At 43.1% G+C, this 16,067-nt stretch overlaps 1 non-coding gene and 1 pseudogene across 1 annotated transcript; both read left to right on the forward strand.

Annotated features, from left to right (window-relative positions):
- Positions 1–365: 365 nt before the first annotated feature.
- Positions 366–504, forward strand: LOC144236489 (small nucleolar RNA SNORA48). The gene has a single exon (XR_013336574.1). It is a non-coding gene; the product is annotated as a small nucleolar RNA SNORA48 (small nucleolar RNA).
- Positions 505–5,925: 5,421 nt separating this feature from the next.
- Positions 5,926–7,694, forward strand: LOC144236351 (heterogeneous nuclear ribonucleoprotein A1-like; annotated as a pseudogene).
- The last annotated feature ends 8,373 nt before the right edge of the window (positions 7,695–16,067 follow it).

Raw genomic sequence — 16,067 nt, forward strand, 5'->3', positions numbered from 1 at the left:
CAGAGTTAGGGCAGTTGAGGTTCAACATCTAAGTGCTTAGCACTGATCTGTGATGTAGTAAATGCTCAATAAACATATCTGCTTGGAGAATAGTGATCGTGAACACAAATGATGCAGTCTGAGCGGCTGGGTTCACATCTCAGTTCAGGTTCAAATTTTGACTCCATCACCTGTGAGCTAAACAGCCTTGAGTAGGTGGCTTAAACTTTCTGCATCTCGATTCCCTTACTTGCGAAAGGGAGACTCGGGTTGTTACGAGGATTAAATGAGCTATTATGTGTAAGGTGCTTGCAACAGAGCTTAGAAAGTGAAAAGGGCCAGGTAAGTGAGAGCTATTATTATTGTAGCTTGAAAACACGTCTTAAGGTCCCTGACCTGGGTAGAGTGGCACCTGGTCAGTGGTGCCAGCCTCCTTCCTATCTGTCTGGGGCAAAGCAATTCCTTATTTATCCAGGCTTGGCTTTCAGTCTGTGCCGGTGCCTGGTTCATGACCTAGACATACAGGAAAAAAAAAGAAAATATATCTTAAAAGGAGTCACATCAGATGTTGGCCCGTACTGAAGCCATGGATACCAATGTGCTGGTGCCTGTAACCTTTATCATTTTATGGTCTGTGTATAGAATGTTCTTCCTATTTATGTTTTTGTATCTCAAACTATCCACTTAGCAGAGCATCTTGAACATGGTAGATGAACATGATAGGTGCTTCTAGAATTCCTGATCTTTGCAGTCATGTCTATCTTTCCTCTGAACTATTTGAAATCTGCTTTCTTAGCTTCTGGATAATTTGACTACATTTCTCTCCAAATTTGGCTTGAGGATTGCCTCTTCGGAAAACTGCTCGGACTGTTGCAGTAGACTCAAACTTTATCCCACCACACCTATCTCTAGTATACTTGAGGCACCACACTGCCTGTGTGTCCAGTATCCTTACAGGGCTGTGCTAATTAACACTTCTATAGCTATTGGGTGCACACATTTCAGAATAATACGTGACTTCTTTATGCTCTTCCCCCACTACCAATTGGCAAGGAATTCTTCCTTTTTCGGAAGCACTTAGCATAGGGTAGATACTCACAAATGATTCTGGAACAAATGCCATTCTTAGCCTAGTCGAGCATCCTCATCTGTGAGAAAAGGGATGGTATTGGAGAAATGTGTTTAAACTGCAAATCATTTCCAATGATTATTATCATTAATTCTAAAGTAACAAAGTTACATTTCACAAGACCATTTTCTTGTCTACACCCCAGCTGGCATTTCTCTGAAGAAAAATTAGAATCATTTCTGGAAGAAGGGCACCTGGGTGGTGACCCAGTCTGTTAAGCATCTGACTTTGGGCTCAGGTCCCACATTGGGCTCTGTACTGACAGTGTGGAGCCTGCCTGGGACTCTATTTCTCTCCCCCTCTCTCTTTCTGCCTCTTCCCTGCTTGCACTTTCTCTCTCTCTCTATCTCAAAATAAATAAATAAACTTACATCATTTCTGGAAGAGAAAATATCCTTCTTTATTTTTCCATCTTGTTAGAGTTTAAAGATTCAGTCATTTACTAATGTAAAATACACACTTGTGCTTTGTTTTTTAATAAAATGAGACTCATGCCAGATACACTGCTTCCATATATTTCCTTTAGGCCAGTTTAATCACTAAGGGGAAGCACTGAATTATTTCTTACCATTGTCACATCTTCTTCCAATTTTCCGCTCCCACCTCTCCACATGATTATTTTAACCTGATTGCAACAACAATGGAAAGATTAAGCAAATTCCCTCAAAGTCAAAAGTAAATAATTAGAAAATATCTGCAGGGTATATTATAGGCAACATACTAGTATCATTCAGTTAGTAAGACAAGGACAACACCTCAGTATTGAAATGGGCAAAAAAGAGGAACAGGAAATTCACAGAGAAAGAAATACAAATGTTTAACACATATTTGAAGGTGCTCTATTTCACTCATAATCAAAGAGGCAAAAATGGAATACATAGTGAGGTAGTTTTCACCTATTGGATTGACAAAATGGAAAAGAATGAAAATAGCCAGTGTTAGTGTGGAATTAGAAAACGTAACTCTGAAGAAGTAGTTGAAAAGAATATAGATGAATATAAGCCTCCCAAGAGGCTCAATGTTCATTGAGAACTGTCAAATGTTCATATCAGTAATGGTACAATTTCATTGTAAAATTGTTTTCTTAAGGAAGAAAAATGACAATTGTGCAGGGTGTATGTAAGAGCACTTGTTACAATTATAGCAGCAAAAAAGAGGGGCGCCTTGGCTCAGTCGGTTAAGTGTGTGACTTCAGCTCAGGTCATGATCTCACAATTCATGGGTTTGAGCCCCACATCAGGCTCTGTGCTGACAGCTCAGAGCCTGGAGCCTGTCTTTGGATTCTGTGTCTCCCTCTCTCTCTGTTCCTCCCCTATTAGCACTCAGTCTCTCTCTCCCTCTCTCTCTTTCTCTTTCTCTCTGTCTCAAAAATAAATAAACAAAAAATTATAGCAGAAAAAAGAAATATGAAGAAATATCAATTTCCATTAATATGAGATTAGAGAAAAAAATGGCAGAACACCATAAAATAGAGTAGTGTGCATCCATTAAAAAGGATGAGGTGGTGGGGTGCCTGAGTGGCTCAGTTGGTTAAGTGTCCAACTTTGGCTCAAGTCATGATCTCTTGGTTTCTGAGTTTGAGCCCCATGTCAGGCTCTGTGGTGACAGCCCAGAGCCTGGAGCCTGGTTTGGATTCTGTGTCCCCCTCTCTCTCTGCCCCTACCCCACTCGGGCTCTCTCTCTCTCTCTTTCTCTCAAAAATAAACAAACATTAAAAAAAAAAAAAAAAAGGATGAGGCGGAGGTATGTGTCCATAATACATAGTTTTTTTTTAATTTATTTTTGATCGAGAGACAGAGACAGCATGAGCAGGGGAGGGTCAGAGAGAGACGGAGATACAGAATCCAAAGACAGACTCCAGGCTCCGAGCTAGCTGTCAGCACAGAGCCCGATGCGAGGCTCGAACCCATGAACCACGAGATCATGACCTGAGCTGAAGTTGGATGCTCAACCGACTTCAATATAATATAATTCAATATAATATAATTGCCTTCACCAATCAGTCTTCTCTGTCTGCCTCCCCCACACCCCCACTCCCACCCAATCACAAGTTCCGCATCTAATTTCCTTCCGGCCATCTGTGGGGCATCCCACAGTGATCCAAAACATAACATGGAAAAGGCTTATCAAACTCTTCTGTGGACAAAGGGTTCTTTCCCAGGTATTTCTCATTATCTCCTTCTAGTCCTCTCGGTCCTGGCTGACAATTGCTGTGGCCACCGGCCACATGGGGCTACTGAACACCTGGAATGTGGCTAATGTGTGATGCAGTGTGCTCTAAGTGGAAAACATGCCCCAGATTTGGAAGATTACCATGAAAAAAAGTAGCCAAATAGTGACTTTGCATGATGATATTTTGGACCTACTGGGTTACATGAAAACTTTTTGATGAGGGTAATAGAACATTTACAATTATGTGTGTGAGGTGCATGACATCTCAGTGGTGTGAAGGCTACCTTACACTGTGCAACTATGGAGTTATCCTTTATTATCTTGCTCCTGGGGTTCCATAGCAAATCTGTCAACAAGCCTGACAGCCAGTCTCTTGGCCCTTTATGCCTTTTCTTCATTTCCTCAATCACTGGTCCAGACAAGCCCTCTCCTCTGTCACAGCACCTCCGGCACCTGCCTGCCTCCAGCTACTCTCTACTCCAAGCCCAACTCAGCTGCCAGCAAACAACCTGGATAACCTGAATAATGGAGAGTTAACCTCATTAAAGTCCCCCTTGAGAATAAAGAGAAAACACATAACAAAATACACTCTGTGAATAACTGCACTATATAAGAACTCCGATGTTCTAGAAGTGAAATGACCAGCCACTCACTTAATTTTATAGGCTGTCGTTAACATAAACAGATGCCTCTCACCCACAAATGAAATGCTCCTTGAGAAAGGAGTGGGAAGCCCTTTCCAAGCTCCAGAGGAAAGAAGTGGAGTCTCTGACCTTCCAAACCACAAACAGATACACACATTCTCTCTTCAGTTTGGCTTCAGCCTTTGAGACACAGCCTTCAGGGCTCTAGCTCCCTTTTAAGAAAGCTTATGTATAGCACACACACATTTCTGGTGGTGGGCTCTGAGCTTTGGGGATCATGGCTTAACAACAACAACAAAAATTCTGGGAAATCCAACCCCATCCCCACAAGTGAAGGAACCATTGGAAAGAAGGTAAGAATGGACATGGCCATTCCATAGATTAGCTCCTAGGGATGAATGAGAATGAATGAAGGCAAGGATTGATCAATTCTTATTCTCTTTATCTATTTCTGCCTGTCCTGGGGCAGTGGCCAGGGCACGTGAGTGGTTCCGATGTGAAGCAAGTGCATCTGGGCTTGGGTGAAGACCGGAGACCCTCCAGGGCTGAGCATCTCCTCTCTGCCCAGCTGTCCTTCTCTTCTTCTGAAGGGCTGGCCAATCCTCTGGAGACCCTTGGCCTGACACCATAATGAAGGCTGAGAGGCACTCGTGACTCAAAGAATGTCTGGTCTCCTAACCCACACCGATGCTATGGGTCTGGCTAAACCACAGACCTATGGCCACTTCAGAAGGAAAGACAAGCCCGTAACTACCAGGCACTGTTCTCTGTTGGGTTCCCCATGGATGACTGTAGAATAACAAGATCGGTTCTACAGGTTATCAACCCAACTGATCTAATTTCCATTTTCAGACTCGCGCCCATAAATGTGTCCCTCCGACTGCTCGAACATGCTGGGCTTGGAGAGCAAAGCTGCCACCATGATGGTAGATCTTCTTTCCAATGGTGAACACCAAATACAGGAAGTGGCATGCAGAACTCGGAGAAGAATGTTTTGCTGCATCGCAGACATGAGTTTCTCTACACACACGTACACGCTAACAGAAACACTCTGAATTTCTATAGACGTGAAGCTACGCATAAATGGGGGTACAGGTCAGCCTGTGGGAAGGATGTCCAATGCCTGCCTTGGTATTGCTAGCAGAGTTACAGGAGCTTTGTTTTTTCATTCTTTTCTTCTTTTGTTCCTTAAACACCAGCTGGCAGGACCAATTCCTTTCTCTCAAGGGCTGCCTCTGTGAGTCACTGCCCATCTGCCAGTAGCAAGATGAAGGAGGTGAGCATCATACAGAGCCCTGGGTGCTTGCCCTGATTTTCTGTGAGGACTCCAGGGCTCTCACAGTAGTGCAATCAGTCTCGGTCTGGACACACTCATCCCAGTGCGTCCCCTGACAAAGGACAATTCATCCTCTGCACTGGGCCCCTCTTGAGATGGGCTTGAGCTCCTCAGGCTGATTCGAATGTGTTTCAGATGACACTGGATTGTGCTGAGCGTATCACAGTGACCGCAGTGCCTGGTGGACTAGAATCAACCAGACCTCGAGATCGTAGCTGCCTAAGACCAAAGAAGTGATGCTTCCTCTAATGGAGTGGTTCTGAGTGCCATTTCACAGATGGGGAAACTCAGGCTCAATGGGAGTATTAGGCAGAAGAAGCCAAGTTATGCTGCCACAATACCCTCAAAATCCCAGTGGCTTAAGGGAGCAAATGTTATTCCCCTAGCTTGTAGGTTTGGATGGTTTTTCAGGACAATTGTCCTTTGTGTGGTGATTCAGAGATTCAAGCTTCTTTGATGCTGTTGGGTCCAGCATTCCAACACTATATTTCTGAATTTGCCCCAGTGGGAAGAAGTGAGAGCCTGAAGAATCTTGCGGAGGGTTTTCATTGTCTGTGACCATCGTACTTCAACGTGTTACTTCCAGTCACATGGCGTGCTGCAACGCTGGAGACACGTAATCTTCCCCAGCTGGGAAAGGACAGGGCCACCAGGTATCGGTGAGCATGGCCATGTCTGACCCCAGGGTAAGTGACTCTCACTGTCCTCATTCCATCTCTTATTTGTGCCCATTCTGCCTGTCTGCATAATTCTTCTCTTTCGCACACATGGCCCCTACGTTAAAACAAGGATATCAACAGTAAGTAATGTTAATGGTATAGATTCAGTCACTTAAAGCGTCTGATCTTTCTCTCTCTCGTCTTCTCTCTCTCTTCCTCTGTGTCTCTCCCAAATTTCCCAGGCTGAGGACAAGTTGGCCCAGGTTGGGCTACCTGTCCTGTCTAGACAATCAGCGGTGCCTGGGAGACAGGGGAGGAAAGCCACGTCATAGGAATATGGCACTTCCTACTGCAGCCTTGGAAAGTGGGTAAAGGGTTATTAGAGATTGGAAGTGACAGAAAGAGGATTCTGTCCCAGGTCCATCCAACTTCAAAGCCTTATATGTTTACTACACTCATAGCCTCCTAGATATTTCGAAAGTCAAATAATTAGGAGAAACAGTGTGTGTGTGCATAGAAACACGGATACTGCAGAAAATCAGACTTACTATCCTCAGATTTACTCTGGCGTGTATGGGTTAGTCTAAAATTAAGGGAAATATTAGTAAGATTAGCAGATGTCGCAGGACTAAGAATGTGGTGTAACCACGATATACAATATACGATATATATAAAAACCACGATATATGATACAATGCTGTATCGTAAGCATTATTTTTCCCTTGCTGTGCATGGATGCTGCCAAGTAAGCATCGTAAGAGCCCTGTCTCCCATGCAGTCCTAAGTCAGCATCTCTCAAGAGCCTGAACAGCTGCAGAAGCTCTTCGTTGGTGGTTTGAGCTTCAAAACAGTGGAGGAGAATCTGAGGAGCCAATTTGAATAAGGGGGAATGCTGGTGGACTGTGTGGGGATGAGAGAGCCAAACGCCAAAGTACTCCAGAGGCTTTGGGTTTGTCACGGAAGCCACCGTGGAGGAGGTGGATGCAGCCGTGAATGCAAGGCCACACCAGGTGGATGGAAGAATTGTGGAGCCAGAGGGCTGTCCCAAGAGGTGATTCTCAAAGACCTGGTGCTCATGTACCGTGAGAGAGATGTTTGTTGGTGGCGTTAAAGAAGACACTGAAGAACATCATCTAGGAAATTATTTTAAACAGTAGGGAAAATTGAAGTGATTGTAATCCTGACTGGGCGAGACAGTGGCAAGAGAGACTTTGCTTTTGTGACATTTGACAACCATGCCTCCGTAGACAAGAGAGTCGTTCAAAAATACCGTACTGTGAGTGACCACAACTGGGAAGTAAGGAAAGGTCTCTGTAAACAAGAGATGGCTAGCCAGCCAAAGAGACCCAAGTGATTCTGGAAACTTCCATGGTGGTCACGGAGGTGGTTTGGGTGGGAATGACAACTTTGGTCATGGAGGAAGCATCCATGGGTGAGGTGGCTTTGGTGGCAGTCGAGGTGGTGATAGATATGGTGGCGGTGGGGATGGTTATAACGGATCTGGTGGTAGCAGCTTTGGAGGTGACGGAAGCTATAATGACTTTGGCAATTACAACGATCAATCTTCAAATTTTGGACCCATGAAAGGAGGAGATTTTGGAGGCAGAAACTCTGGCCTCTGTGGGGGTGGCGGCCAATACTTTGCCAAACCATGAAATCAAGGGGGCTATGGCAGTTCCAGCAGCAGCAGTAGCTATGGTGGTGGCAGAAGGTTTTAATCACTGCCAGAAAACAAAGCTTAGCAGGAGAGGAGAGCCAGAGAAGTGACAGGGATGCTACAGGTTACAACAGATTTGTGAACTCAGCCAAACACGGTGGCAGAGCCCAGCTGCTATGAAGAAGTTGTGCTTTAGACAATACTCATGTGTATGGGCAAAAGACTTGAGGACTCTATTTGTGACTAATTGTATAACAGATTATTTTAGTTTCTGCTCTGTGAACAGTGTAAAGCATTACAACAAAAGGTTTTAATGTAGATTTTTTTGCACCCTTGCTGTTGATTGCAAAATGTAATAGTCTGATCATAATGCTGAATAAATATGTCTGTAAAAAAAGAAAAAAAAAAACAAAGCTTATTTCTTTCCTTCTCAAAGGTCTAGCATCCAGATCTATTCTCCAATACAGTAGCCACTGGCCATATATATTTACTTGACTTTAAATTCATTACAATGAGAATTTCAGTTTATCAGTCACGTTAGTCACATGTCAGGTCGTCAGTGGCCACAAGTGGCCAGTGGTCACCAGATTGGACAGTTCAAATATAGAATACTTCCACATGGCAATACATTTATTGGGTGGCACTGGTCTAGACCTTAAATTCATGAGTCTCTGTACAGAGGAAAAACTTTAGGAAAAAAATTAAAACAGACTAGAATGAATCAGGAAGTTTCATATTTAAGAAAATAAGTTGTCAATAATAAAAACTCAATGAAACCACCCTAAGACTCCAAAAGAAAAGAGGGCAGAAGAGGCAAAAGAATTAGCACCCCATTGCCCACGATAAGAATGATTTGCACATAATAAAGGACGGAGTAAGCCACATGAATTATCTTCATGATTGGCCCCATTGTGGCTGAAGGCCCACACATCCCTCAGGAGTGACCACACAGTTTCCCCCCAAGGCAGTGTTCCTCCTCTTTGGTCAGTGTGCTTCTGTGTCTTCCCCTCTTCCTCCTCTTTCCTTCTTCCACATCCACTCATCCTGTCTGTTCTTTCCACTGCAAAACACATCTTCTCCTTCCACTCTCAACTCCCTTCATTGATCAAGCCAGGTCAGAGACCTAAATGTGATCGTTTTCGAAAGGCTGCCCTACCACCCATGCAGCCATGAGAGCAAGGTGAGACTCCAGGGTTTTGAAGGATGTTTGTGATAACCAAATGTTGAATGGCCCCCTGAGAGAGGCTCAGTTCCCTTTCGTAGGATGCAGAGCTGAGTACACACAGGGTCCTAGTGAACACGGATGGCAAAGTGACAGTGTCTAAGTGTATTCTGTGGAATGAGAGTTAAAAGGTGTTACTCGGGGCGCCTGGGTGGCTTAGTCAGTTAAGTGTCCGACTTTCGCTTAGGTCATGATCTCACTGTTTGTGGGTTCGAGCCCTGCGTCGGGCTCTGTGCTGACTGCCAGCTCAGAGCCTGGAGCCTGTTTCAGAGTCTGTGTCTCCCTCTCTCTCTGACCCTCCCCTGCTCACACTGTCTCTCTCTCTCCTAGAGATAAATAAAAATATTTAAAAAAAAAAAAAAAGGTGTTAGTCAACCAAACCATACCAAACAAAACACTAGTCTCCATGGTCCAAAAAAATCAAGGGCAATGCTACATGAGAGTATATGGTGAGCTTTTGACATATATGTCAAATATGTCTTGTGAATTTCCAGGCAGATGTACTCATACACCACACTTCCTCAACTTATATGACCCCCAGCTTTAGTCTTGCAGGGTTTATGTGCCTGGGCACAAAATTCAGGCTAAAGGGCCAACGCTGGTTTTTATGGGTGACTTGGCCTTGAAGATAATCAAAAGAATGCTCCTTCCAGAGGATTTTGAGATTTGAGTGTATCATTGTAAAGAGAATTCTGCCCAGTTGATCAGGCAGAAAAGTCTAATGTGAGCATCAATTAGACATTGTTGCCATCTACAAAAGTTACTTTCCTTATGAACTTCGTATAGGTAGTTGACAGAAAAGTCCAGAAGTGGGAAAAAAAAAAAAAAAAACCAAGGAGGGAAAAATTAGGTATAACGCCGCAGAGGGAAAAAGCTAACTCTTAAGGCTTGACTCTAGCATTTAATTGTCATGTTTAATGATATGATGGATATCGCCTTTTGAGATGGAGCGACAGTTGTTAAGGGAAGAGTATAAGGAGTTTTTAGGAATCCTTGGGGATGAGGTAGTTGCTGTTTTCTAGCCAAATAGAGGCTGGCAAGGACATAACTTCCTTTCCAAACCACCCCCTAATGCGTGTGGTTTGGGCAGGTTGATCCACAGATAACATGGTATTCGGATGCCCCACGGCACACCTCAGGCTCTGAGAGACTTCATTTCCTTTCTCGGCTGCATGGCTTTGATACAGTGGAAGGGCCTGCGACCTTTCTACATTTCTTGTTCAGACTGTGAATTGAATCTGATAGAGGAGCCAAGTTCTGAGGCTTGGGGCTACGTTTGTCTCAAGAAATGTGATAGGTAAAAAGAACTCTTCAGTAACTACTTCTAATCGCTAGATATGTAATTCTAGAAGAATTTGCCTTAAAATTAAGAACATTCCCATAATGAACAGCACCGAGGGAAAACAGAAGCTGCCATACAAATGTCCAGCTGTCAGGAAATACCAGATTTCGGTCGTGTCTGATGAAGCCAGCCTCATGCTGTGATGGTCAGCAAATTTGCCTGGAAGTCTACATGTACAGTAGAGTATTAGGGTACCCTTAATAGTTGGCAGAGAGCGTGTGGGACCTACATTTAACACAAAGAACAACAGGTAATTCACAAAATAGACATTTCACAAAATTCAACAACCATTTGCAGACCAAAACTTTTAGCAAAATAAGAAGGGAACCTCCTAAATCTGAAAAAAGGCAAAGACAAAAAGCTTACACCTGACATCATCTTTAGGGAACTATTGAACTATTTATGATAAGAAATAGGACAAAATTACCTGTGTTCATCACTTCGATTCAATGTTGCATGGGAGGTCCCTGCCGGTGTAGTAAGACAAGAGAAAGAAACAAAAGGTATAAATATTGAAAAAGAAGAAATAACCTGTTCTTAGATATAAATGACATGATTGTATATCGAGAAAATCCTAAGGAATCCTAAGGAAATAGCTGTTAGAAATAACAAGGTAATCAAATTTGTACATACATTTATATAGACATAAATTTTATTCTTTAAATTTTTTTTCATTTTAATTATTTTTAGGGAGAGAGAGAGCACAAGTGGGTGAGAGGGGCAGGGTGGGGAGGGGGAAGAGAGAGAGAGAGAGAGAGAGAGAGAGAGAATCTCAAGCAGGCTCCACGCTCAGCACAGAGCCCAACACAAGGCTCAGTCCCACGATGTTGGGATCATGACCTGAGCCGAAATCGAGAGTCAGTCTTAACTGACTGAGCCACCCAGGCACCCCAAAATTTATCCTTAGACACTAATAGCAAAAAAAAAAATATATTTTTCTCTTTGAATTACTTTATTTTGGGGCAGCTCCATAAGCATTAGGAGCTTATATAAAATGACGCACAACTGTTGACAATGAAAAAAAACAGCATTTGATCATTTCCAGTTTTATAAAGTAAAAAAAATCATTCAGTTACAACAAAAAAGTTTAGATATTTTAGCAAGCATCACTTTGCAAAACCATAATCATATTTAAGCCACTGACTCACTGTTAATTGAAAAAAAAGGGAAAAACAAACATCTAGTATCTACACATACTCACAGCTGATTGAACTCAATGTGATTATACACCAAAATTCATATGGCTGTCACATAGTCGATAGCATTGTACAAGTAACATTAATGACCTCCAAAATAGCAAAAAAAATGCGAAGTGAAATTTTATTTACAAGAGCACCAACACATAAAATACTTAGGAAAACTATGAAATAATGCTACCAGATTTAAGAAGACCTAAATTAATGGAGAGAGATGTCATATTCATGGCCTTTCTTGATTTAACACTCAGTATTGTTAAGATGTCAGTTTTCTACAAATTGATTCAGTGCATTCCTTTTTTTAAAAAACAATGTTTATTTTGAGAGAGAAGGCGTGCCAGCAGGAAGAGGCAGAGAGAGAGGGAGAAAGAAAATTCCAAGCAGGCTCCACACTAAGCCTGCAGTCTGACACAGGGCTTGATCCCATGACTGCAAAATCGTGACCTGAGCGGATATAGAGTTGGACACTTAACTGACTGAGCCACGCAGGTGTCCCAACAAAGAGATTCAATTCATTCCTAATCAAAATCTTAGAAAACTTGTTTTTTTTTTTTTTGGTTAAAGTTGATGAACTGGTTCTAAAATTCATATGTAAATGCAATGACCTAGAATAGCCCAAGCAACTTTGAAAGAGAAGAGCAAATTTGGAAGACTGAGGCCTTCTGACTTTAGGATTTATTGTAAAGCTACAGTAATTAAGATATTGGCATTATGATAGACAGATAGATCAGGGAAATAGAAGAGTCCAAAATAGATCCACAAATATATGGTCAGTCAATTTTTTATTTCAAAAGTGGCAAGCACATTCAGTGGGGAAAGGAAACTTTTTTCCAACGAAGGTACTAAAACAAGTATATATTCATACATAAAATACAAAATTAACTTTGATCCATATCTCACATGACAGGAAAAAAAAACTTAATCAAAATGAATGCCACAGGCCTAAATAAAAAACCATTAAACTATTGAACTTAATATATATACATATAAGATTAAACCTTTGTGACTTGGGTTTAGGAAAAGATTTTTTAGTTACAACAAACAACCTGAAAAACAAACCATAAAACAAAATGACAAATTGGACTTCATCAAAATTAAGAACTTCTGTTCTCAGGAAAACATTATTGAAAGAATAACAAGGCAAGTCATATAGTCAGAAAAAAACATTTAAGGGGTCCCTGGGGGGCTCAGTTGGTTAAGCGTCTGACTTCGGCTCAGGTCATGATCTCACGGTCCCTGGGTTCAAGCCCTGAGCACTGACAGCTCAGAGCCTGGAGCCTGCATCAGATTCTGTGTCTCCCTCTCTCTCTGACCCACTTACAGTCTGTCTCTCTCTCTCCCTTTCTCTCGCTCTCAAAGATAAACATTTAAAATTTTTTTTTAAATTAAAAAACATCACACACTGGATAAAAGACTTTTATCCAGAACATATAAATAACCCTTAAAATTCAAGAAAACACACAATCCAAGAAGAACAACAATAACAAATGGATCAAAGATCTGACCAGACATTTCACTAAAGAAGATGGAGAGCCAGAGAACAAGCACAGAAAAAGATGTTCAACATCATCAGGGAGATGCCAAGTAAAACCATGCCGAGATACCATTTTGCTAGAATGCCTAAAATTAAAATCTGACAACATCCAGACTAGACAAGGGTGTGGAGCAAAAGGAACTCTCATAAATCACCTGGGGACATGCTCTGGCAGTGCCATTTAAGGTAGACATGTGCCTCCTTAGCAACTCAGCCTTCCACTGCTAGATAGAAGCTCAGGAAACAGGAAGGCATATACCGACACAAGATCTGTATTAGAATGATACGTCAGCTTTGTTCGGAACAGCCCAAATTGGACACAATCCAAATGTCCATCACAAGGAATGTGAATGGTGGTGGGTTCATACAAGGAGATAGGATATTACTCAGCTGTAAACAGTTACCTGCCACAGCACAGATGAATCTCAAAACTAGGCTGAGCCTAAGAAGCAAAATACCAAAGGGTACATGGTATGATTCCAATTATACGAAGTTCTGTAATAGCCAAACTAATCCATGATGATAGAAATCAGAAGAGCGGTTACCTGTTGGGTAGGAAAATGGAAGTGTCTAGAATGATGGGAAATATTTTGTGTCTTGATTGGGTGGTAGTTAAACAGGTGTGTACTTTTGCCAAAACTCACTGAATTGTACTCTTCTGATCTGCACCTTTCACTGTATATAAAATGTACCTGAAAAAAAATAAAAAAAGAGGGGCACCTGGGTGGCTCAGTTGGTTGAGCATCTGACTTTGGCTCAGGTCATGATCTCGCAGTGTGTGAGTCTGAGCCCCGCATTGGGCTCTGTGTTGACAGCTTGGAGCCTGGAGCCTGTCTCCCTCTCTCTCTGCCCCTCCCCTGCTCACACTCTATCTCTCTCTGTCTCTCAAAAATAAATAAACATTAAAAAAAAAAGAAGAAAGTGGTCTCAAAGTTCCCAGAAGCATTTTCCTTAGATGGTTTTCCCACTAAATGAATGAGTGAGTTTGTGATAAAGAAAATAACTGGTCTCCTAGATTCACACCTCTCACCCTTCCATAGGCTTATGCTCACCCCTCTCTCCCATCTTTACCTCCCAGGCTTACCTCCCCGAGACGGGAGAGGTTCTCAGAGTCTGACTTCACACACCTGAGACGCAACACTTCATTTATCTCATGTATCATTGAGATCTGGGTTACTTGAAGGTGGTGTAAGGCCTGAGGTGCAAAAGTGTGGAACCTTAGCATCCATCCACAGGGCTGGTGAAATGTGCCTCTCCCAAGGGGTTTGGGGTGTCACAGCCTGTGTCCATCTGATGATACTCACGGGGCACAAATCCAACTAAAGAGGTTCTTACAGAGGAGATAAGCTTCTAGAATTTAAGTTGTGTCCTGAACTATCGTGCGTCCTCTTTTGACCCCTCTCCTCAAGACCAGAGTTGGACACCATCTTGTTTACGGACCAGCTTGCATAACTCAGGGAACTGTGCGACACTGCAAATTTGCTCAGCCTTTTGGTCTCAGTCCGACAGATGTGGGCATGGAGCTCCAGCCATCCAGAATGCACACTCTTCCCACATTGCCAAATCCAAGCCCGGCTGCTGGAATTTTCTCTTTACCTTGGTCCCAGTTCAGGTCGGGAGAGGGGCATTCCTGGGACACCACAGTGCACCTGGCACCCTATGGCCTTCTTTGCCTGGAGCTCGGTGCTGTGTCTTCTCTGAACCACAGCAGCACTATCTCTTCTCATCGACACATGCACAGAATGGGGAGGGCTTAAGAGCCCTGAAGTTAAGCAGACCTGAGTTCCGGTCCGTCCTACTGACCACAGGGCCTTGGGTCAGATCACACTTCTCAATCTCTAGTTCCCTAAAAACAGTCTAATAACAGCACTTTCCTGGTGTCCCAAGAATTTCATGAGTTAACATATGTCACACGTTTAGCAAAGGACCTGGGTCTTAATGCATGTCAGCCGCCATTCTTACTATAGTCACTAATTAGGACAATTTTTTTGTATTGTTCTCCAATTGTTGCCTATGGGTAAGAACTTGACTCCTAAATTAGATGGTCATTTATGTGAGGGCGAAGACAGTTAGTATATTCTTTTTACATAGCCCACTGAACCCGGGTGGTGGTGGGAGTATCAATAACAGCTTCCTAAGGGACTCTAGGTGACTTGATAAACCCCTTGCCATGATGTGACTTGCTATGTTTTTCCACATACAACTCACATATACATAATGAGCAGGTGATCTGACCTCATTGCTCACATATTGTAATGCTCTTCCCCCAAACTGTACTTCGGAGACACATTCTCTTCATGTAGATTACATATTTGCAGGTGTGGCTGGTTCGTATCACACTTTGATTTTCTTTAAAAAATGTCTTTCTTTTAGGTAAGCTCAGGTTAAGCCCGAGGTGGGGGGGGGGTATCTAGTTGCCCTCTTCCTTTCTGAGAGAGGATAAGAGGTCGAGGCATCATTTAGCAGATTACGAAGATTTTTTTAAGTCCTCCTACCTAGTTCAGCTGCAGTGCATTTGTTGCAGTGGTGCGATGGCCATCGCCCCTGGAGGGGACACGGGGAATTGGGTGACACAGGTGAAGGCCGGCTGGATGGCTGCAAGAAGTGTCCTCGGGTGCCCCAGGCCTTTTCATGAGAAAACAAGAATGTCCTCGCTGCTGAAAACGGCGGAAGGTGACGTGATTCATGTCAGGTTATGAAATGAGTTCAGCAGGTGCCTCGAGAGGGAGCCCCCCCCCCCTTGCTGGGCATGAGTGACAGTGTGCCAGGTGCGAGCGCCTCCTGTGAACCTACCAGGTGGGGGACAAGGACAAGGGCCCCTTTCAGCAGAGATCAAGGTGGGCCAGTGTTCCCCGGGCATTGGCTTTCTGCCTCACACCTGTCAAGACTAGAACAAAGCCAATGACCCTGCTGCCTTCAGGACCAACTGGTGTTACTTATAAACCTGAGGAGAGATACTTGAAAGCACTTGGACATGTTTTTCACATCCCTTTTTTGTAAGAAGCTGGCTTGAGGGTGACGGAAGGAAGACCAAAGCTTTGCTCTTTCTCTGGGTGGCGGGAGGAGAGAGCTCTTCTACATCACAGGCTCCAGGACACTTGAGAGACCAGGACCGAGGATTCTGACATTAAAAAAACAAAGACACCTAAGGATTCCCAGGTTCCATTTTTTTTTTTTTTTTTTTTTTTCAACTTTAA

The sequence above is a fragment of the Crocuta crocuta genome, unplaced genomic scaffold, assembly GCF_008692635.1.
Source record: "Crocuta crocuta isolate KB4526 unplaced genomic scaffold, BGI_CrCroc_1.0 scaffold24, whole genome shotgun sequence".
Lineage (NCBI taxonomy): Eukaryota > Metazoa > Chordata > Mammalia > Carnivora > Hyaenidae > Crocuta > Crocuta crocuta.